At 36.2% G+C, this 22,706-nt stretch overlaps 1 long non-coding RNA gene across 1 annotated transcript; it reads left to right on the top strand.

Moving 5' to 3' along the window:
* Positions 1-5,586: 5,586 nt before the first annotated feature.
* LOC138698314 (uncharacterized) lies at positions 5,587-22,046 on the top strand. Its single transcript, XR_011331827.1, has 2 exons — positions 5,587-5,665; positions 18,577-22,046. It is a non-coding gene; the product is annotated as an uncharacterized lncRNA (long non-coding RNA).
* Positions 22,047-22,706: the final 660 nt, after the last annotated feature.

Here is a 22,706-nt window from a genome sequence, read left to right as displayed (position 1 = left end):
ATGTGAAATCTTTGATGAAATTCTTACATAATGATGCGGTGAATTACATTCAGTCACTTGTTGGTACTAGTGATAATGTTAATGAGGATGGAGATTGACCATGAATAGGTCAGTTTATAGGCTTCATGTTTAAGTGTAATTTTTTTACACTTAATACACTAATTAACCTCTGTTCAATGCGTTTCCTATATAAAATGTGAGTGATTTTAAATGTGTCCCAAATCCACAACCTTCAAATGTCACTTAATAAGGCCTTAATGCACAAACTGATACAAAAACCTATTGAGCAATTGATATGATATCATTCTGAAATATATTTGAAAAATTACGTTTGTTAAAAAAAATTGTGTTTTTTCATCTCCTGAAAATGTAAATTAAAGGAGAGATGGATGCTACATTGGGGAAATCCGTTCGAGCGCTTTCGATGTAAAAAAGGGCAGCACTGTTTATACACGGTCGAGAGATTGCGGAAGACTATCTCCGTAGTCCAGTAATAGTAATTTATTTCCCATTACACAGGTACAGTGTGTGGACATTAAAATAGAAATGAAATGAAATGAAATGAAATGATTAGCCTAAAAATGTCCCGTTAAGGGCAAAGGCCTCCTCCTATAGAGGGAGAGCTCTATTTGTCTCACGCGGTGAGCTACTCCGCGTAAGAGATGTTTACAACCTTGAAATTGTTCACTTGGTTCACATTTTGCACTGTTTGATATTGTTCGCTTGTTTCTGTCGCACTGGTTTTAGCCGCTGTTCACTTGTCTTCTTAGGTTTTTCCAGTCTTCCCTATGTCTTGCTCTGCTTGACCAATGGCTTCCTACTCGTTCACTGAAGAGGTCGGCCCATCTTCTTCTTGGTCTTCCGCGTGATCTGTTGCCAATGCGGGGATCCCATAGTGTGACTGTCTGCGTCCATCTTCCGTCTCTAAGTCGTGCAACATGGCCTCCCCACTTCTGTTGGAGACTGTTACGAAGTTTGGCAGTGAGAGAGACCATGTCTGACACCCATATAACAGTACAGGAGTTACGCAGGTCTCCAATATTTCCATTCTGAGTTTCTTGCTGAGTGTTCTCTCCATTACGATCAACTTGAGAGTCCAGAATGCCTTCCATGCGAGAGAAATCCTTCGTTTTATTTCCTTCTCTGTCTTCTGGTGGAAGGAGACTAGCTAGCAATGTGTAAGTAACATAATCATTATTAGGATTCTTACAATAAATAGGTATTATAATAAACGAAGCGTGTATTTCCATAACGTTGAAAGTACCAGTTTGTAAAGTTTAAAGTAGGAACAAAAAATAGTTTTATATAAGAAATTATTTTGTATTTATTTTTTCAAAATTACTGCATGAACAGCGTGTTTAATAACAAAGTTTTACGCCAGTTATGAAGTTGAAAGTCAAACAATAAGTGAAATATATATGTTTGGAAATTGAGTTTGTTCTAAAACGTTGTATTTCCTAACACTATTGCAAGTCAAAATGTTCAAAATACCATCCACATTTGCACTGTATTTTTTATTTGAATAACTTTCATTCAGTTTAGGTAGTGTCTAGAAATGTTGAAGTATTATTTAATTAAACTGTAATCGACACCTTTTTAACCAGTATAGATTCAATATGTTTCGAACCAAACTTTGTATCTTTTATACAAACTTTTCATAACACAACTTTCATTTCTGACATCTTCATCATTTATTTACTACTCACTCGTCAGAATATCTTCCAAAAATCGTTTACCTTCTTTTGAAACATAAGGCAGCATGTTCCTTATATCTGTTGTCTTATTTTCAGGAAGTCCATGTTTTGTTTTGGATTCCACTAATGAAAAGTTTTTTAACGTACCCATGGTTACTCCTGGTTTTAGTATTAAAAGTGGCTTTTCCCACATTTGCAAATCACCATGACTTCACCCACTCTTTCCAACACAGCTTCATTTATTACTCTCTCTGTCCACTTCACACGTTCCATTCTTCTCCATATACACATTTCAAATGCTTCTATTCGCTTCTCTTCACTTCGTCGTAATGCCCATGTTTCTGCCCCATACAATGCCACACTCCATACAAAGCACTTAATTAGTTCTTCCTTAGTTCTTTTTCCAGGGGTCCACAGAAAATACTCTTTTTTTCTATTAATAACTTCCTTGGCCATTGCTATCCTCCTTTTGACTTCCTGGCAGCAGCTCATGTTACTGCTTATAGTACACCCCAAGTATTTGAAGCTGCCCACTTGCTCTACTGCCTCATTTAGAATTCGCAGTTTATCTTCTGTATTTTTCTTCCTATGACCATGCTCTTAGTCTTATTTGCATTTGTCTTCATCTCATACTGCTCATAGATGTCTAAATACTATAAACAAGATAAATGATAAAAAATTTTAATTAAGGATGATGAAATAAACGTGAATAATTTTAAAAGGTACAATTATTATTGAAAGTACAATATTGGCAAACAAAGAAACAAATGCTAGGGAGGTGATGAAAACAAATATTAGGGAGGTGATAAAAATTGTAGGATAAGCGGTCATGATTGGTTGATACACGTTCTTCCTTACTGTTTTATTGGTTAAAAGTAATATGAAGTAGTGTAAGTGTAATAGTCAGAATAATCATGGTTTAATTTCTATGTTAGGCTATGAACATTTCAATCAACCCTCCTAATACTGTATTTTTTAATTTTTTATACTAAAGATTAACTTTTTAATGTTGAATTTAAGGTGAACAAAGCGGGTGGGGGGAATTTTATAAATATGTGAAGAGACGACGCAAGGAAAACTATTCGAGCCTCCCCCTAAAAAATGACCGCAATCAGTTTATCGTACAGGACAGCGAAAAAGCAGAAAAATTAAATTCCTATTATGCCACTGTTTTTGGGATGAGGACAATAGTACCACACTTAGCTTCTGTGGAAAATACTGGTCAGTTTTCTATCAAGCCTAGGGACATAAGGAGAAGGATCTCTAAATTGAAAACTCATAAATCAGTAGGACCTGATGGTATCGCCGGAGACGTACTAAAATTGGGAGGGGAAGCCATGATTCCCTATCTAGTGCGTATATTTGAAATATCAATTAACAATGCTACTGTTCCGCGAGATTGGAAAGATGCAATAGTGGTGCCAATTTATAAGTCAGGGTCTCGCTCAGATACAAAAAATTACAGACCGGTCAGCCTTACCTCTGTGGTTTGCAAACAGATGGAACACTTGATTTCAGCTTATCTAAGGCAGCATTGGGATGACTCAAACTGGTTACATAACTGTCAGCATGGATTTCGGGGGCGATATTCATGTGAGAGTCAATTAGTAACGGTATGTCAGGATTTAGAAGACGGAATAGATTCCAATAGCCAAGTAGATGCAGTGATTATTGACTTTTCACACGTATTCGATGTAGTCCCACACGATATATTGTTGGTTAAACTACAATCAACGGGGATTGACTTCAGAGTGCTCCAGTGGATCAAGGAATTTTTAACTTTCGCACTCAGAAAGTACGGGTAGGGGAGGAATTATCGAACCCAATTGAAATTACTTCCGGGGTCCCGCAGGGGAGTTTCTTGGGGCCTCTTCTATTCTTGGCTTTTGTAAATGATCTGCCAGTTAATATCTTGTCTAGGGTTCGCTTATTCGCGGATGATTGTATGGTATACAGGGAAATAAAAATTCATGAAGATACTACTCTTCTCCAGAATGACCTCAATAGAATAAACGATTGGGCAATAGCCAACAAAATGAAAATAAATTCTCTAAAGAGCAAAGCCATCAGCTTTACAAGGAAAATAAATAAAATAGTCGCATCGTATACGTTAGGGGGTGAAACCATTCCGGAAGTTAACAAATGTAAATACTTCGGAATAACATTTAGCAGCGATCTCGGCTGGGGGGAACACGTTACAGACACAGCGGGAAAAGCATGGAGAGCGTTACACTTTGTGATGGTACTAAGAAAAGGTTCTGACAAATCCAAAGAGATTGCATATAAATCACTAGTACGTCCAGTAATGGAATATGGTGCTGCATGTTGGGATCCTTACAGATTAGAACATACTAAGACACTGGAAAAGATTAAAAAACGGGCTCTTAAGTGTTGTCGGAAAAATCAACCATTAAAATGGGACACACTCACGGACAGGAGAACGCGAATTCGATTATGCGCACTGTTCAAAACATACAGAGGTGAGCCTGCCTGGAGAGAAATAAAAAATAGGTTGCAGCCGCCAAATTACTCTCCAAGGAACGACCACTCATATAAACTGAGGGAAAGAAGGCAGAGGGCGGACACTGGAAAGTTTTCTTTTCTCAATCGTACTATCAGGGACTGGAATGCTTTACCTGCAGACTTACTGAAGGCTTTACCAAAAACCAAAAATGTATTTAAAATTAGGCTTAAGGACCTTACTAATAGACTGTAATTATACACAGTATTTAAAGGGTGTAAATGATATGTTGTTATTGAAGTGTTGTATCAGTGAAGAATTATGTTGTGTCAGTGAAGTGTGCTGTATCAGTGAAGAAATATGCCGTGTCAGTGAAGTGTGCTGTGTAAGTGCAACGTGTTCCTGTCAGTGAAGCTTTATTATAGTGGCAGTGCATAGTATTTGAACAGTGAAATGGTTTTGAAGTGTTAGTGAAATCAGGATAGAATCAGTGAAATGTGTCGTAGTTCCAGTGCAGTGAGTGAGTTGACAGCGAAATGAGTGTAATTTGAAAGGTACTTTTGCAGATATGAACATATCATACTCGTGGGTTTTAGTTCGATCTTAATTTTAAGATACAAATTAGATTTATTTCAAATGTTATTTTAAGTGATCGTTTCATTTAATTTAGTATATTCCCTGTTGTTATTATTATTATTACTATTATTATTAATATTAATTATTGTTAGTATTAATTATTAGTATTATTATTAATTGTATTTTTAATTAATAAGTTTATTATTGTCATTATTGAGTGTAATTTGTTACCACTGCCACCGGGTATATACCCACTGCAGTGTGAATAAATAAATAAATACATACATACATACATACATACATACATACATACATACATACATACATACATACATATTTTCAAACGACATTCAAAATAAACTTTTTATAACAAATTCAGTACAGATGAGAAAATGTTTCGACCGCAGCACAGAAAATGAAAGTAGGTTTACCGAAACGCAGTTTCTGGGAAGATAGCGCTATTCACGCCGGTATTGTAGTAATAAAAATCCAGAAGGGGATAAATTCCCTGGCTTTCAAATGGATAACAAAGGCTATTGTGACCACTTTCGAAAGAAAGTAAAAAAGAAAAGGAACAAAAAACCATCCCGTTATTATAAAAAATTTTAAAAGTCTGATAATTTTCTGTCTATTGCTGTAAGTTAACTATTTTTTGCCATTATTATTGGATTAAATTCGACAGATTTGGTGTGAAACCGCCGATTCCATAATTAGAATTGGCAACAGTGTGTTTCAAGTAACTACTTAATCGAAACAAGTCAGCGAAAGATACATCGACCGGGAAATCCCAACGCTATCGCGAAATCACGTGATTCCAAAGTCGGGGAATATCAATTGCGTTGCAGTTTCTATGTTACAGAGCACAGATTCTTTGAGTCAGATAGTGTGTACAGGCTATCTGACCAGTGTTAAAGGACTACAAATTTCTTTCATCGTAAGTATTAACGTAAGGCAAAAATATTTCTTACTCTAACGTAAGATTATCAAGTATTACTTTCTTTCCCAGAAAAGTTAAAGTTTCAAGTACACAGCCGCAACCTCGTAGCCTAGTAACCTTGAAGATTTCTAACGAAAGGAAATGGAGTTCGATTCTTGGCAATATCCCCGTTGACTGACTTCAGCCGGTTTTGCATGACATTAACCTATAACACCAGCGTAACGAAATATGATACAACATACAATTGCAGGAAAATTAAGTTTAGTTGTCCGTCTTCGAAGACTTAGAAGCTTAACTGTATATTATTGTAAAATAGAAACTTCAAACGATTTGCTTAATAATACAGTATAACCTTATAAGATATATCTCTTGTGCATACGTTTGTCGATTAGGAACTTGTAATAGCTTAAACAATGATAATCTTAGCTTAAAATAGTAGTCGGCGTGTCTTGACTGCGAAAGTATCGGGCCCGGAATCGAATCCTGATTGGTACAAGTTGCCTGGTTTTGAGGTTTCTTTTAGGGGTTTTCCCTCAACCCATTGACAGCAAAGTGACTTTCGGCGCTGGATCCTGGGTTAATTTTGTCATCTTTACTACCTTTCTCATCATATATCTTGCCTAATTCCATACTCATATCCTATCATACGGCATAAAAGGTTTCTTCACCATAATTCGTCGAAATTAAACAGAGAAGCAAATGTCTACACCCTAATATGCGCGGCGTTAGAAAATAAGTTATTTATGATAGAAGTTCATAAATGTTCTCTTTTTGGTGTGAGTGTAAAGTTTGTAAAACAGAACAAAGCCGTGTTTCACAAACACACGAGAGCCAAAAAGATAACTTTATTAATGTGTATCATACAATGTTTTTTTTTCTACTTCATCTCGCCAAAAAATTATAATCTTGTGAAATTTTGACTTGTTCCACATCTTAAAGCTTCAGTGCTAATATAAGATCTATGGAATACAATAGATTAAATCAAAGAAATAAAAAGTGAGTACACATTGACATTAAATAAATACACTTTGTCTACACTAAAAGTATACAGAAATAACAGCTTAGGCCTATATCGTAACTTGGATATGAATGAATGAATGAATGAATGAATGAATGAATGAATGAATGAATGAATGAATGAATGAATGAAGCCACTTGTGTTCCATGAAGGGCTAGGGCCTCCTACAGGAGGGCAAGCTCGGTTGGTGTGGTTCACATGATGAGCTATTTCACGTGAACAGTATTTACATTCACACTCACTATTGAGATACACTAGAGTTTGTCAAATTTTAGTTCTGTTCACTATCTGTCTCCACTCGTTCCTGTTGCGGGCGATGGTTGACCAGTTCCCTCCCAGCTGCTGCTTGAATGTATCTGCCCATCTTCTTCTTGGCCTGCCTTGTGTTCTCCTTCCTATGTACGGGTCCCACATGGCGGTTTCTCGCGCCCATCTGCCTTGTTGCTGCCTTGCTACATGACCACCCCACTTCCACTTCGTAATGAGGGCTTTTTGTGTGATGTTCTCAGAAGCTGTAATTTTCTGCAGTGCCGTGTTGGAGACCTTGTCTTTCAGTGAAACGCCAACTATCTTCCCCTCCATTTTCCTTTGGCATATTTCGATGTTCGTCTTTTGCCTCTCTGTGAGGGCCCAGGTTTGGCAATCATATGTTAGCACCGGGAATACACAGGAGTTAAGAGCCTCTAGTCTGAGTCTGCTAAATTTCTTCTGCATTGTATAGAGTAACTGAAAAAAGTTTTTATTTCCACTAGTACACTTCAACATGAGCACCATTTGTAGCTCGACAGGTACCAAAACGATTCTCAACCTCTCGCCAGGTGTTCAAGATATCAGGAGTTATAAGCTCAACTGCTTAATGATACGCTGTCTCAAATCAATCAAATTACGAACTTTTCTGCTATGCAAAATTTTTAATACATCTCCATGCACAAAAATCCAAAGGAGTTAAATCCGGGGATCCAGACGGCCAGGAAGTTGGCCCACCCCTACCAATCCAATTTCTTGGAAAGGTTACATCAAAAAAGTTTTAACATTTCGATGGAAGTGTGGTGGAGCACCATCCTTCTGAAATGTTAAAACTGACGGAAATTACGGAATAGCAAAGTTCTCCAGCATGTCAAGGTACGTGATTTACGTGGGCTTCTAGCAAATGATTCACGCACCTGATCCACAGCCATTTCGGCAACATGCTTTTTAGAATGTGTCCCTGTCTTTGAAATCAAGCTTCCATTATCTCGTAGAGTTCTATCCCACTCGTAAATGGATTTGCGTGTAGAAGGATCCACATTCCCTTCCCTCCGTATGCGCCGCTGAACGCGCGTAACCATGATGCGAATTAAGACTTCTAATGGGGGTGGGATAGAATCCTAGATAGAGAACACCATACATAAAATTACTATTATCCTCATTCGATACGGCTCAACGCTTGGTCGCACTGAGTTGCTTGTCTTTCATCTTGATCGTAATAATAATAATAATAAAATTATATTCATGAACAGGCTTAAGATAAGATGTGTAAGTCCTAAGTTATTGATCGTTGTCAGCTTGCCGGTGATGATAATATATCAATATTATTTTCTTTGCTTACTTCATACTGTACTTTATAAAGTGTATTCATATTAAAACAATTATATTTTGTGAGGGGGGGATAGAAGTTATTCCTGACAGGGATGTTAATATGAATTTATGAGAGGGGGATAACTTTCCTGCGCGTAACTGAATTCAATTATGCAAACCAGAGCACGCATTGAACTTTTTGCTGTACCGTCCACATCTCTATTGACAAAGAACTAGACTGATAAATGCAAATTTTTATTCATGCAACAATAAGCTTGACACGAAACATAAGCTTGAAACAAAACACTGCACAGAACAAAGGCCATGGAAAAGGTATGAAACGAAATCTTGGAGAGTTTTTGTATTGATTGAGCTTTATCTTAAGGAATTATAATATACTTACTTACTTACTGGCTTTTAAGGAACCCGGAGGTTCATTGCTGCCCTCACATAACCCCGCCATTGGTCCCTATTCTGAGCAAGATTAATCCAGTCTCTACCATCATATCCCACCTCCCTCAAACCCATTTTAATATTATCTTCCCATCTACGTCTCAGCCTCCCAAAAGATCCTTTTCCCTCCGACCTCCCAACTAACACTCTATGTGCATTTCTGGATTCGCCCATACGTGCTACATGTCCTGCCCATCTCAAACGTCTGGATTTTATGTTCCTAATTATGTCAGGTGAAGTATACAATGCGTGCAGCTCTGCGTTGTGTAACTTTCTCCATTCTCCTGTAACTTCATCCCTCTTAGCCCCAAATATTTTTCTAAGTACCTTATTCTCAAACACCCTTAATCTCTGTTCCTCTCAAAGTGATAGTCCAAGTTTCACAACCATACAGAACAACCGTAATATAACTGTTTTATAAATTCTAACTTTCAGACTTTGTGACAGAAGACTAGATGACAAAAGCTTCTCAACCGAATAATAACAGGCATTCCCAGGAATTACAATATACTGTTGTGAAATTATAAGTCATTATTTCTGTATACTCTTAGTGTGGACACAGTGTATTTCATGTTGGAGAGGTTATAACTTATAAGATCACGATGTCATGGCCGTCTAAACTCAGAACAATTAAGAAATAAGTGTCCTGAAATGGAAGCCTGTTTTTTTTCTCCATAATCACGATTTCATGGCATTCTATACCGGTTATAAACAACAACACAGTTATGAAAAATTGAATGCTAATTTTTGTTTCAGTGAGTGCTACATGTAATTTCAAAATAATACGACCTAAAATGTACATAAAATGCTAAATGTGTTGCGTATTTGTGTTACGTGTAATATTTACTTAATCAAAAATCAAGATAATGAATTGATTTCTTACTGAATGATGTTCGTACAAAGAATGTTGCATTTTTTTAAGACAGTGCATTTTGGGATAGAGTTAGACAGATCTGAACGACTTCTTGTGCAATTATTGCTTTTTGTTTAAAGAAATTTGTGACAATTCGTGCAGGCATTGTAATCCAGATCTTTGTTTTTCCTTTAGGAAAAATTGTCATTTTCTAAAATTCTCTTGAGCTTGAAATTCGCGGCAAATGGATCCGGGTCCGCCACTGCCATTTACATCATAACATTTGGCGTTAGTGACATTGGTCTATCATCTTATTCCCTCCGTTTTTTAGTAATCAGCTGTGGAGTTTGTTACAAGTGTGGAAAGGTTGATTTCTTCCTTGAAAAAATGAAAATAGGTCGAAATTCAGTGATTGTGGACGTGAAGTCGCAAATAATTAAGATGTAGAAGAATGACTGCAGATAATATCTAACTTCATTCCAGAATTGATTGTCTAAGTCAATCCATTCTGGAGTAATTATTTTTTTTCTACACAACATGTAATTTGTCAGTAAGTTTTATAACAGACATGTTGTATAATCCACAGTTTGGAAGATAAACAGACTGGGTTTGCAATGTAAACTCCACTTTTCACAACCATTTGGTCCCTGTATAAACATAAGGGGATTTTACATAAGTACAAAGACAGGATTGAAACATAGGATGACCAGGCGTCCTCTTTTGTCAGGACATGTCCTCCTTTTTAGGCCTTGTCCAGGGTCCGGGCGGATCTTTAAAAATTCCAGAAATGTCCTCCTTTTCGTAACTTGTATGTCTGATATTTTGAAATTATTTGATTTGACGCCTTTTTCAAGTAATTTTCCTATAGGTGGCAGCAGCATCGAAAGAATATACTCTTTGCCAACGATAACTCTCTTTGCGAACAAAGTAGGCCTAATATTAAATTCACATTTTGTGCGGTCTTTTTATGTATTTTGATAATAATTAATAGTTTCCTTGGCTTCATATGTAGTTAACTGTAAAATCATTTTATTTTTTTTTTAATTTTTTTAGTAGGTTATTTTACGACGCTTTATCAACATCTTCGGTTATTTAGCGTCTGAATGAGATGAAGGTGATAATGCCGGCGAAATGAATCCGGGGTCCAGCACCGAAAGTTACCCAGCATTTGCTCAATTGGGTTGAGGGAAAACCCCGGAAAAAAACCTCAACCAGGTAACTTGCTCCGACCGGGAATCGAACCCGGGCCACCTGGTTTCGCGGCCAGACACGCTGACCGTTACTCCACAGGTGTGGACAAATCATTTTATATTATTAAGTTTTATCATAAGTATACTGCAATAAAATAGATAATGATAGTATTCTAAGTGTAATATTGCCTAAGCTTAAATTTAAATAGGGTAGATATTTTCTGCCCTCTTTAATAATTACAGTTCCCTTGAGTTTCATATGTAGCTAACTGTACAAGCGTTATTATTAAGTTTTATCACAATTATTTTTGTAACATCAACATACTTTTAAGTATGATATAAGCCTAAATCTAAGTACATATTTTCTGTCCTCTTTCGAAGCTTTGTGTCCTCTTTTCTATCGATGTGAATCTGGCCACCCTAGTGAAACATCACTTATGGAGGAGTGTCCTTAAACTTACTTTGGTAAGGACTGTAGTTTAATCAAATTCTTTGCACAACATCGTTTGAGTTCCAGTTCTGCTGAAAGAGCAGATATAATGGGTTATATTGATATTTCAAGCAGTATTTCATTTTTTTTTGTCGAGTTTCGTGGTATTTTAGTATCCTGTACTGTAGTCTGTGCATACGATCATGAAGAGCTCCAAAGAGAGCTGTATACGGTAAACTTGGAAAACGGGGACTCTGCCCACACTGTGATTAGATATCCATTTCATCATTATCAATATTATATATGTTAACAGATTAAGTTCGGGGAAAACAGACAGGGCAGGCAATGCATTCAACAGTTAAAATGAACAGTTGGCAAACCTGCTAATTTCTTTCTTGTGGTTCAAAGTCAGATTAGTGACTATCTGACTATCTGAATTCCAGATAAGAAATACGCTGAGGTAAACACTTCATACTAAGATATGTATTATACCGCCGTGATGCGTATAGTGATTTGCCTTATTATTCCAATGCGTGAATTCTCCACGCGTATTTGATATAGGGCAGTGGTTCCCAAAATGGGGGTCGTGTAAAGAACTGAGGGGGATCATGAAGTGATTTACAAAATAAAACTAGAAACGCCTTATTAACAGAAAGTAATTTTATGTTACGTTTACGAACATAACGTTGGACATAAAATGTTTTCAAAAGTTTCGAGGGGAAAAATTGTTCTGGGGCCGGGTATCGAACCCGGGACCTTTGGTTAAACATACACACAGTCAGTGTGCACTCAATGTTGGTTGCTTGACGGTTGTCAGCCCACTTTGAGATCTTTGGATATAGGGGGAGAAATTGGATCGTGTCTGGTAGAGTTCCTGGGTAGCTCAGTTGGTAGAGCATTGATACTTTTAACCTAAGGTCCCGGGTTCGATACCCGGCCCCGGAACAGTTTTTCCCTCGAAATTATTCAAATCAACTTTACAGGGAGTTACACCTGAAAGCTCGATTTGCTATAAAGGTGTCTGTTTTTTTTTCTTCAGAAATTAGCTTCTCAAATTTGAACTCTTTATTCGATACACACAGATATTTTGAATTTCGAGGAAATTTCTCGTTTTTATTTTCATTGCAGTCGTAGACGAGGAACTTATTTTTCATAAATACGAGGTTACAAATGCTATAAAAAATTAAGAGCTTCTTTTGCAAGATCTAAGAACTCAAAAACCGATATATACTCTGTGAGAGAAGGGTATAGTTTCAACATTCCATCTGTAGATACATATTTCAAATAATGTTTTCTTAATAACTCATTCTTTGAATTTCAGCCAATTGAACGCAACCGTCTACAAACGGATTCGGTACGATATTCTTCTGTTAAGGCTGGTTCACAATAAACCGGGAACGGAAACGACAACGAGAACGAGAACGGAAATATTGTTAAAATAAATGTATTTAAATGTAAGCATTCACAACAGTTAATTATGAATGCTCAAATTTAAATACATTTATTTTAACAATATTTCCCTTCTCGTTCTCGTTGTCGTTTCCGTTCCAGATTTATTGTGAACCAGCCTTTACTGTAATAATTGTTTAGAGCTTCTTCCGGAAAACGCTAAAGAATTTGTCGTTTAAAATATTGTGCAAACTTAATTACTTGTTCGCAAAAACAAATAGCACTTGTATCATCCGGTACGTAGCTAAATTTCACAGAAGTTATTTAATACACTGGGATGAATCAAATTTATTTTTGTCAAGTGATTGAATTTGGTATTCCCAAGAAACTAGTTCGATTAATTAAAATGTGTCTCAGTGAAACATACAGCAGAGTCCGTATAGGTCAGTTTCTATCTTATGCTTTTCCAATTCACTGCGGGCTAAAGCAGGGAGATGCACTATCACCTTTACTTTTTAACTTCGCTCTAGAATATGCCATTAGGAAAGTTCAGGATAACAGGCAGGGTTTGGAATTGAACGGGTTATATCAGCTTCTTGCCTATGCAGATGACGTGAATATGTTAGGAGAAAATACACAAACGATTAGGGAAAACACGGAAATTTTATTTGAAGCAAGTAAAGCGATCGGTTTGGAAGTAAATCCCGAAAAGACAAAGTATATGATTATGACTCGTGACCAGAATATTGTACGAAATGGAAATATAAAACTTGGAGATTTATCCTTCGAAGGGGTGGAAAAATTCAAATATCTTGGAGCAACAGTAACAAATATAAATGACACTCGGGAGGAAATCAAACACAGAATAAATATGGGAAATGCCTGTTATTATTCGGTTGAGAAGGTTTCATCATCTAGTCTGCTGTCAAAAAATCTGAAAGTTAGAATTTATAAAATAGTTGTATTACCGGTTGTTCTGTATGGTTGTGAAACTTAGAGTCTCACTCTGAGAGAGGAACATAGGTTAAGGGTGTTTGAGAATAAGGTGCTTAGGAAAATATTTGGGGCTAAGCGGGATGAAGTTACAGGAGAATGGAGAAAGTTACACAATATTCTTCACCTGACATAATTAGGAACATTAAATCCAGACGTTTGAGATGGGCAGGACATGTAGCACGTATGGGCGAATCCAGAAATGCATATAGAGTGTTAGTTGGAAGACCGGAGGGAAAAAGACCTTTAGGGAGGCCGAGACGTAGATGGGAGGATAATATTAAAATGGATTTGAGGGAGGTGGGGTATGATGATAGAGACTGGATTAATCTTGCACAGGATAGGGACCGCTGGCGGGCTTATGTGAGGGCGGCAATGAACCTTCGGGTTCCTTAAAAGCCATTTGTAAGTAAGTAAGATATAGATCAGAAATCAAGTTTCCTCAAAATTCGATCAATATTATTTATGGTTTTAATTATGTTAATATCTTGGCCTTGTAAAGCACATACTGTTAAAAGTGTTGAAGTGTTCGAAAAATATATCTGGAAGAAAGGCCAGTCTAAAAAAATGAAAAATAAATATGCACATTTCGATTTGTTGTTTTACAGGTACCGGTACATTAAAAGTTTGGTGGTATCTACTGATTTTTAGTAAAATTATCGTAGTTTTCGATTTTACAGGAATTTGTATTTTTCGAATGGAGTTAAGTACCGGTACGGTAGTGGGGGATCGCAAACAAATATATTTCGTCCAAAAGTGAATCGCGCATTCAAAAAGTTTGGGAACAATGATATAGGGTAATCTGTTATTACGGAAACTTGTTTACTGTGAAGACAGGCATTCGATTATATGAAGAAATGCATTTTTGTATTACCTTATTCATGATGAGGTCTGATTTCACCACAAAAGGACAACGATAATTTGTATGTAGTGTGGCATCGTATGGAGCAGAAACATGGACATTACGACGAAGTGAAGAGAAGCGACCAGAAGCGTTTGAAATGTGGATACAGAGAAGAATGGAGCGTGTGAAATGAGGAGGCAGATTAAGAAATGAAGCTGTGCTAGCAAAAGTGGCTGAAGAAAGCATAATGCTAAAATTGATTAGGAAGAGAACAAATTGACTGAGCCACTGGCTGAGAAGAAGCTACCTACTGAAGGATGCATAGGAAGGAACGGTGAACGGGAGAGATGTTAAAATGTTATGTTTTATTTAACGACGCTCGGAACTGCAGAGATTATATCAGCGTCGCCGGATGTGCCGGAATTTTGTCCCGCAAGAGTTCTTTTACATGCCAGTAAATCTACTAACATGAGCCTGTCGCATTTAAGCACACTTAAATGCCATCGACCTGGCTCGGGACCGAACCCGCAACCTTGGGCATTGAAGGCCAGCGCTATACCAACTCGCCAACCAGGTCGACAACGGGAGAGAAGTTCGGAACAAAATTAGATATCAGATAGTAGATAACTTTAAAATAAAATATATATATGGATCGTATGTGGAGACTAAGAGCAAGGCGGGAAAAGAGAAGATTGGAGAATGTTAGGTTTGCAGTGAAAGATCTTGCGTAGAAAACTGAATTAAATGATTATCAAATTCCTTGCGTAATCATCTTATTACGTAACGAGATTTGTGTTCTTATTTCGCACGAATAATATTATTTATTAGGTATTATTCATTCGTTCCTTCTGTCTGTCTGTCTGTCTGTCTGTCTATTTCGTTTCCGCAATGAATTTTAGGCAAAACTCGTTACAACTGATTCAGTGAGTATACAATACAAAATTAAACCATGAAGTTATTTATTAATAAATACTGGCACATAACTTTCTTATTGAAGATGTTGATAATGATATTGATAATGACGATAATGATGATAATGATAATAATAATAATAATAATAATAATAATAATAATAATAATAATAATAATAATAATAATAATAATAATAATAATAATTATAATAATGTCCTGCGAAATGGAGAAAATCTTACAGTAATAGTTGGCACATAAAAAAAATACGAAAAAAAGATCAAATTAACTTTAGTACAAATCACGATCGCTTTAGTATTCTTCTCCTGGAGCACTAATACAACGCTGAAGCGATTTGCTGACCGCCATAATTGTTTATATTAAAGGCGAAGATTACAGGAAAAGTTTTGTGTGTTCTGTGACAGTGCTTTGGTAGTTCAGAAGTAATTAAATTCGCAACTTGTATATAGGCCTATTCACCTTGGTTTAATATAGGTTAATAACATTTAATTGTATTTTAAATACATTTCATATAATAAGCGGACTATACTTCGTTCCATAATGTCTGACAGGAGATGTAAACATTGCCGGCAGAAGAAGAGAGAAGTACAATTACTATTTAACCAATGACAAGAGGTCTTATTCCACGCTTGTCTTGAAGTTGGGCGTAGGTAGAACGTTTCAGACCGCGCAACTTCAAGTTAAGCGTGGAGTGAGACATCTGTCATTGGTAGAATAGTAATTGTAACTGTACTTCTCTCCTCCTATACCTGCAATGTTTACATCTTCTGTCAGAAATTATGGAACGAAGTATAGAAATAAATGCTGCAAATACAATAATACTGTGCTCAAGCAATAGGCTATGTCTGGCACGAAATCAGCTCAAAATCTAGACTCCAGTACGAACACTGATGTCCACATTGCATAAATATTTTAATACATCAGTAATGTTATTAAATACATAAGTAAGTTTTAAACTCATTCCACGTTGCTGTTTTCGCCTTCGTCATCCTCATCAGAAGTAGCGTTAATGTCAGTTCTTGAAGAAAAATCTGCGGCGGCTCTTTAAGATGGTGAACTGAATCAGATGGAAGAGATTCGGGTTAAGGAAGGATTTATGCAGAAAAACTGGCCCAATCCCACTCCAAGACGTCCTGATGATCTGTGGAAACTAGTCCAGGATGCCTGGGATGCTGTGACTGAGGTGAGTCGCTATTTGAAGAGACTAGTCGATTCAATGCCCACTCTACTGTAAGATGTGATCGAGATGGGAGAAAGATGAACTAAATATTGAGTCGTGACTTTTTGTTTCGTTTTTTGTTTTTTAACGTTTGATTGTGTGAATTTTCTAAGGCAGACCCCAGTAAGTTTGTTTGGTTTATGTCACGAAAGATATTTCTGTTGAGAATAAAATATTTTTCTTTCTTTCTTTCTTTATTTCTTTCTTTCTTTCTTTCTTTCTTTCTTTCTTTCTTTCTTTCTTTCTTTCTTTCTTTCTTTCTTTCTATTTGTAGCCATTATGTCATAGACTAATAAATAATGATAAAGTCATGACATAATACATTCATGAACCTGATGTTAATAATTAGGCCTAAAAGTCATAAAAGAGAGAGCAACAATTATATTTTCTCCCTCTCTTAAAAAAAGCTTAGAAAGCATTCGATTGTGTTCGAACACACGACCTCATGAATACCAGCCCGGAACGCTACCACTACGCTACAACAGCAACATGCAGAACACTTCAATTATAACTGTAGATATCAGATCACGTGGTCAAACAACATGTAACATCGCCTGTCTCCGAATTGTAGCGAAGATACCCGAAGGGAAATTAGCTTCTAGAGAGCGGTCACTTTTTCTTTTGACAGCTGTAAAAGTACAGCACGCTGCACCGTGAATTGAACCCGGGCTATGGTATGGATGATGATAAGTGAATTAATAATGGCGAAATGAGTCCGAGGTCCAACACCGAAAGTTACCCAGCAATTCTGCTTTAATTGGTTAAGGGAAAATCTCGAAAAAAACCCCAACCAAGTAACTTGCCCCACCCAGGATTTGAACCCGGGCCCGCTCGTTTCAGGGTCAGACACGCCAACCATTACTCCACAACGGTGGATCTTTATAGGATTTGGTACATTTTGGAAAGTATTTTAGTCATCGATAAAGGACGCCACTGTAAATTATAAAACAACCGTAACTCAGAAATGTTGAAAAATGGATGTAGTACTTTGGAAATCACCTTTTCATTTATCAAGAGAGCAGCGGTACTCAAAGCATTATCGGTATTGGGTATAAATTTTAAATAAGATTTATATTTGAACACACAATTCTCCAGTGTTACATGAACGAAATGAAATTTGCTTAGTTATTTATTTATAATATCAGTACTTATATGATTAAAATTTCCTTGAAGAATGCATCGTTGCATGTGTTAAAATACAGGACGATCGCCTCATCATTACAAGTGTTGGTTTACATTTCCATCAAAGAAATATGGTCCCACAACCATATCACCTCGTATTCCACACCACACCATAACTTTTGGAGTACCAGGATTATTAACTTCATCTTGGGTTTTCAATATCGTGCATTTTGTGTAAAAGCGTGCCCATCCAGAAAGAATAAGCATTCGCCACTGAACAGAACATGCTGAAGGAAGGACCGATCAGTACGCAAACGCTGTGTGATCCAGTTGCAATATGTTCGTCTCTTGAGTGGATCCTCTTTAAATGCTGTTATTTGTAGAGGTGAAAAGTGTAAATTTCAATATTCTGCGAACAGATTCTCTACCGATACCATTTTCTCGAGCCCAGGGCTGGCTATCATCTTCGCAATCAAGTCTATTGAATGCTGTTCATCAGTAACAGTTCTGGGACGAAAGGTGGAAAATTCTAGTGGTATAGAAGGGGAATATGTATTGCCAACCTAAAAGTACGGACATCTTGGAGGGAACACGTCATTTCATTGCTTTGTACTATAATTACTTCAGTTTTACATTAAAGTTTCCCATTTGTCAACTGACTTTTCTGTCACACAGTATATGAATTTATTATTATTAGCTGAACAGGTGAGCCTGAATTCACGGAATAAACATATCCGAAGATGAATGCAGAACATAATGGAGATATTTTAGAAAAATTCTAACGTACACTTTTAAAACACTCATTCAGCACACAGTCTTAGCTCTAAGGCATTGCATGCGCAAAGTGCACATTAATAAAACATCTGTTCTGTTTAATTGTAATCACTGAATGAATTCTTTCCTTTTACAGGACGGACGACATTATTGTTTCGTAAAGAAGAACAATGGACAATACTGCAGCCGATCTCACTGAAAGCCTTCTTAGTACGTTTGAATGTCCAGTTTGCATGGAATATATGTCGCCTCCAATCTATATGTGTGCAACTGGACATAACATCTGCAAGAACTGTAAACCGAAGTTAGCAAATTGTCCTACATGCAAGAGAAATTTCATAAACGCAAGATGTTTTGCGCTGGAGGAACTTTCTCAAAAAAATTTTCCTTGCATATACAAAAACTTCGGTTGTCAGGAGATCCTGAAAATAAATTCGATTGCAAAACATCAGGAAGTTTGCAAATTTAGAACATACAGTTGTCCATTGGACAAATTCCTAAAATGTTCTTGGCAGGGGACGAAAGAAGAACTGCTCTCGCATGCAAAAGCAGCTCATGTAGCGTTTGTCCATATTTATGAAGACAACGACTGCATGATAATGCCAAATTATGATATAAAGAAACAATATGTAAAACTAATTGTTGCGTACAATGAGGTTTTATTACAGTCGATAACAGTTCGAGATGGCGTCTGGTATTACCTGTTACAATATATCGGTCCAAAAGAGAAAGCTCGTAGATTTAATTATACTCTTTCGTTCGAGTATGAGGATTCTGATTTAGCATCAGTCAGAATTGGGCATTATTGCAGGAGTTTTTCTGAGGACGTCGGTGTTATCTATCGTGATTGTAAATGCATTATGTTACCTTCTGCTGTGATACAGAAATTTTTACACGGTGCGGAGTTATTTTACTACTTGGAAATTAAGAAGTACTAACGTAACAAACGCGTAGATGTCCTAAGCCTTGAAGTCATTTTTGAACAATTATCGTTGTCCTTTTATGCACTTCTCAAACTTCGCAATTCCTATTCCATGTTATTGGTCTCCGATACATTTTTAGTTACCTTCTAATTGTACATATTGTAGAGAGAAGATATTGCGATATTTCACTAGTACAGCATTTCTCAAACTTTTCTGAAGTGGGGACCACTTTTTTAAGTCAGAACAGTTCCGCGGACCACCTTACTCTTGTTCCCTTCGAAAGCAAATTTATCATTTTTGTAGCATATTTTAATACCAGTCAGTATACTTATATTTTAAAATAGAATTAACTAAATTAATTAAATTGAATTAATTTTATATTAGTATTAACTAATTAATCTAATATTAATAGAAGAAAATTCATTTTTGTTGCTTTAATAATTGAAGGCTATTAGAGTTTGCATAATCTTTAACTTATTAACTAAAAATAAATAGAAAAATAAGTGTTGGTACTCACATTAATGATATGGATGAACCTGTCGATTCTTGCACAGTTGTTCTATATTTGGATGTATGCTGGTAAGCTTAAGTCGGAGATCATCACATACATCGAGTCGATTTCGGTAGCCTACTTTGTTTTATTAGAGTTAGTGATGAAAACCCCTTCTCACTCAGATACGTAGAAGCAAACTGAATTATAATCTGTAAAGCACCATTGTACAGTTCACTATATTCCCTTTTCACTTGTGATGAGGTCCAGAAATTAACCATATCTTTCGATTGGAATTTCATTTTAAGCCCGGTCTGATTCGAGAGTTCAATTAACTGTTCTCTTTCACTCAATGAAAGTTTGTTATTTTCAATATCGCAATGAAAGTGATCACGAACCCATGAAAATTCGTCATATTTACTTGGAAAATAAGTTTCAAATTGTGACCTCAGAGTTGTATGGCGAGAAACGCGACGTTCATAGTGCTTTAAATCCCTCTTTTGTTGCTGAGAGTAGAGTGGGAAGTGGGTAGACGGGTAGGATAAGAAATTTTATAAATATTAGTACTAGGAGAAAATGTGAATGGCGACTGCCCTATGTCATTTCCAAACTGAGATTTTCAGCTACAGTGTGATACGTAATTCGTTTGAATTTTTTTTCTTCTGCCTTTTTTGAAGGACCACAAGGGCAGACCTCGAGGACCACATGTGGTCCGCGGACCATAGTTTGAGAAACGCTGCACTAGTAGATTTGGTGTTTTTTTTTCTTTCGGAAATACGTTTCAAGTGTGTCTGGTATAAAGAAAAGTGATTTTGGACATGTTGTTATAAATAGTGACTAACACATGATGGAAGAGGGAAGTGAACATAAAAATGTGGCCATGTGTCTCACCGAAAAATATTTCTTCTACGATAGTGCGTGAAGTTGCATTTTACCCACTGTTATCAGTATCTAAAGTGAGTCTTTAAAGCACTAGTGCGTAAGTTAACTAATCACTTTAGGCACTGCTATTAATTGTACGTATTGGCAAAGAAAATGTAATATTCAATGTACAAACTTCATTCAGTAAGAAATTTTGCATCGCTTCGATATTTTATTACTTAAATATTAACGTAACACAAATAAGTAACAAATTTAACATTCTTACTTAAATTTTAGTCATTATTCTGAAGTTACATGTAGTAGTTATTGTAACAAGATTTTTCATTCAACTGTTCCTAACCGTTTTGTTGATTATATGGGCAGTTTAGACAATGAAATCGTGAACATGAATAAAAGAGGCTGCCATTCCATGATGGTTCTGAGTTTAGATGGCCATAACATTGTGATCTTATAACCACTCCAAATTGAAAATTTTATTTAATGTAAATTAGTGCTATCGTAGAAAAAACATTGTCTGACTTTTGTAAAGTCATCGTTTTGGCCCTCGTGCCGAAAGGAGAAACTTTACGAACTTATCTCATAAATAACTATTCTTTACTCAATGATGTGGTTTGGAAAGAGAATGTTAAAATAATTTAAAGGGGATTACAACACAAGATAAACTGATTATTAAATTTAACTTTAAGGTGGTATGTGTTCTTCAACAATAATTGAAAATCCCATTGGAAAAAGTATAAGACACCAAATTTTTAAATGTGTGATTTAGGTGGAAAAAAATAGCTAATTTTTAAGCATTAATTTATGATCATGAATTAAGGGGACACGCTACTGAGATTTCTAATCTCCACAATTTTGATTGTAAGTTTTTGAAATTTTAAAATCGAATAGATGTTGATGAGTTACATGTGCACAATTATTTTCAAAATTTTATGTTGAAAAATGTACCCGGAAAAAAATAAAATATAAAAAAAGTGTTTATAATTTTAGTAAACAAATATCTGGGTCTCATATAAAGATAATTTTTTTCTTAAACTTTTAAAATGATGCTAAGACTACCTACAATGAAATGGTGCATGGGTTTGTTCCTAGTCAATAAAGTTCATCAGTAAAAAAAAAAAAAAAACTTTTAACATTGACCAAAATTGACGATAACTCAGTAGCGTGTCCCCTTCATGTATTCAATCACTGAATGAAATTGTATACTACTATTGGTAAACGACTCTGTTAAGTATAATGAAGTATAATGAAATATTTATCTGTAATTATTTTCCTTTCTCTTGAAAAATTATAGTTTTGTTTGTTACATCCTGATTCTGGGAAGGTCTTCAATTATTATTCTTTTGATTCCTCACTCTGTCACTTCGTTATCCCCAAATAATAGGACAACAATCATCTGCAACGTCACTGGACTCAGAACTCGCCTGCTAACAACGTTAAATAGCTTACATAAGTACAAACGCGTTTCTTTACGGACTGCGATGTGATATTGTCGTTGTAATTGAATACATGAAAATCATTAAAATGCCTTGTTATAGTGCGGTTGTAGTAATATTCTAGTGGCAGAGGAGACAGTAGTAAATATATACCATTATTTTACAGATTTTCCAATAGAAGTTCTTCGGCCATACATTTTAAAAATTTAACGCTATATCTAACTTAAGATTGTGTTCTTAACATCTCACTGAGAAAGATTTCAATCAGTCTCAGCTTTTAAAATTAGATTGCTGATGGATGGAAAACTAAAAGCCCAAATTAAAAGCTGGAGCTGTATCGAGTGTGAAGATAAATCGTAAAACCGGCACCGGCATTATCACCATCTCATTCTGACGCTAAATAACCTAAGGTGTTGATAAAGCGTCGTAAAATAACCTACCAACTGGTAAATTGTGCCGTCGGAGCGCGTTTCACCTCTCGGAGCAGGGCTAGTAGAGCACGTGAGGGAGGGTAATGTTGGTCTCCGCTATTTAAACA

Source organism: Periplaneta americana, chromosome 4 (genome assembly GCF_040183065.1).
Source record: "Periplaneta americana isolate PAMFEO1 chromosome 4, P.americana_PAMFEO1_priV1, whole genome shotgun sequence".
In the NCBI taxonomy this organism is placed as follows: domain Eukaryota; kingdom Metazoa; phylum Arthropoda; class Insecta; order Blattodea; family Blattidae; genus Periplaneta; species Periplaneta americana.
The sequence above is the reverse complement of the archived record's forward strand: the minus strand, read 5'-3'. Positions and strand labels throughout refer to the sequence as shown.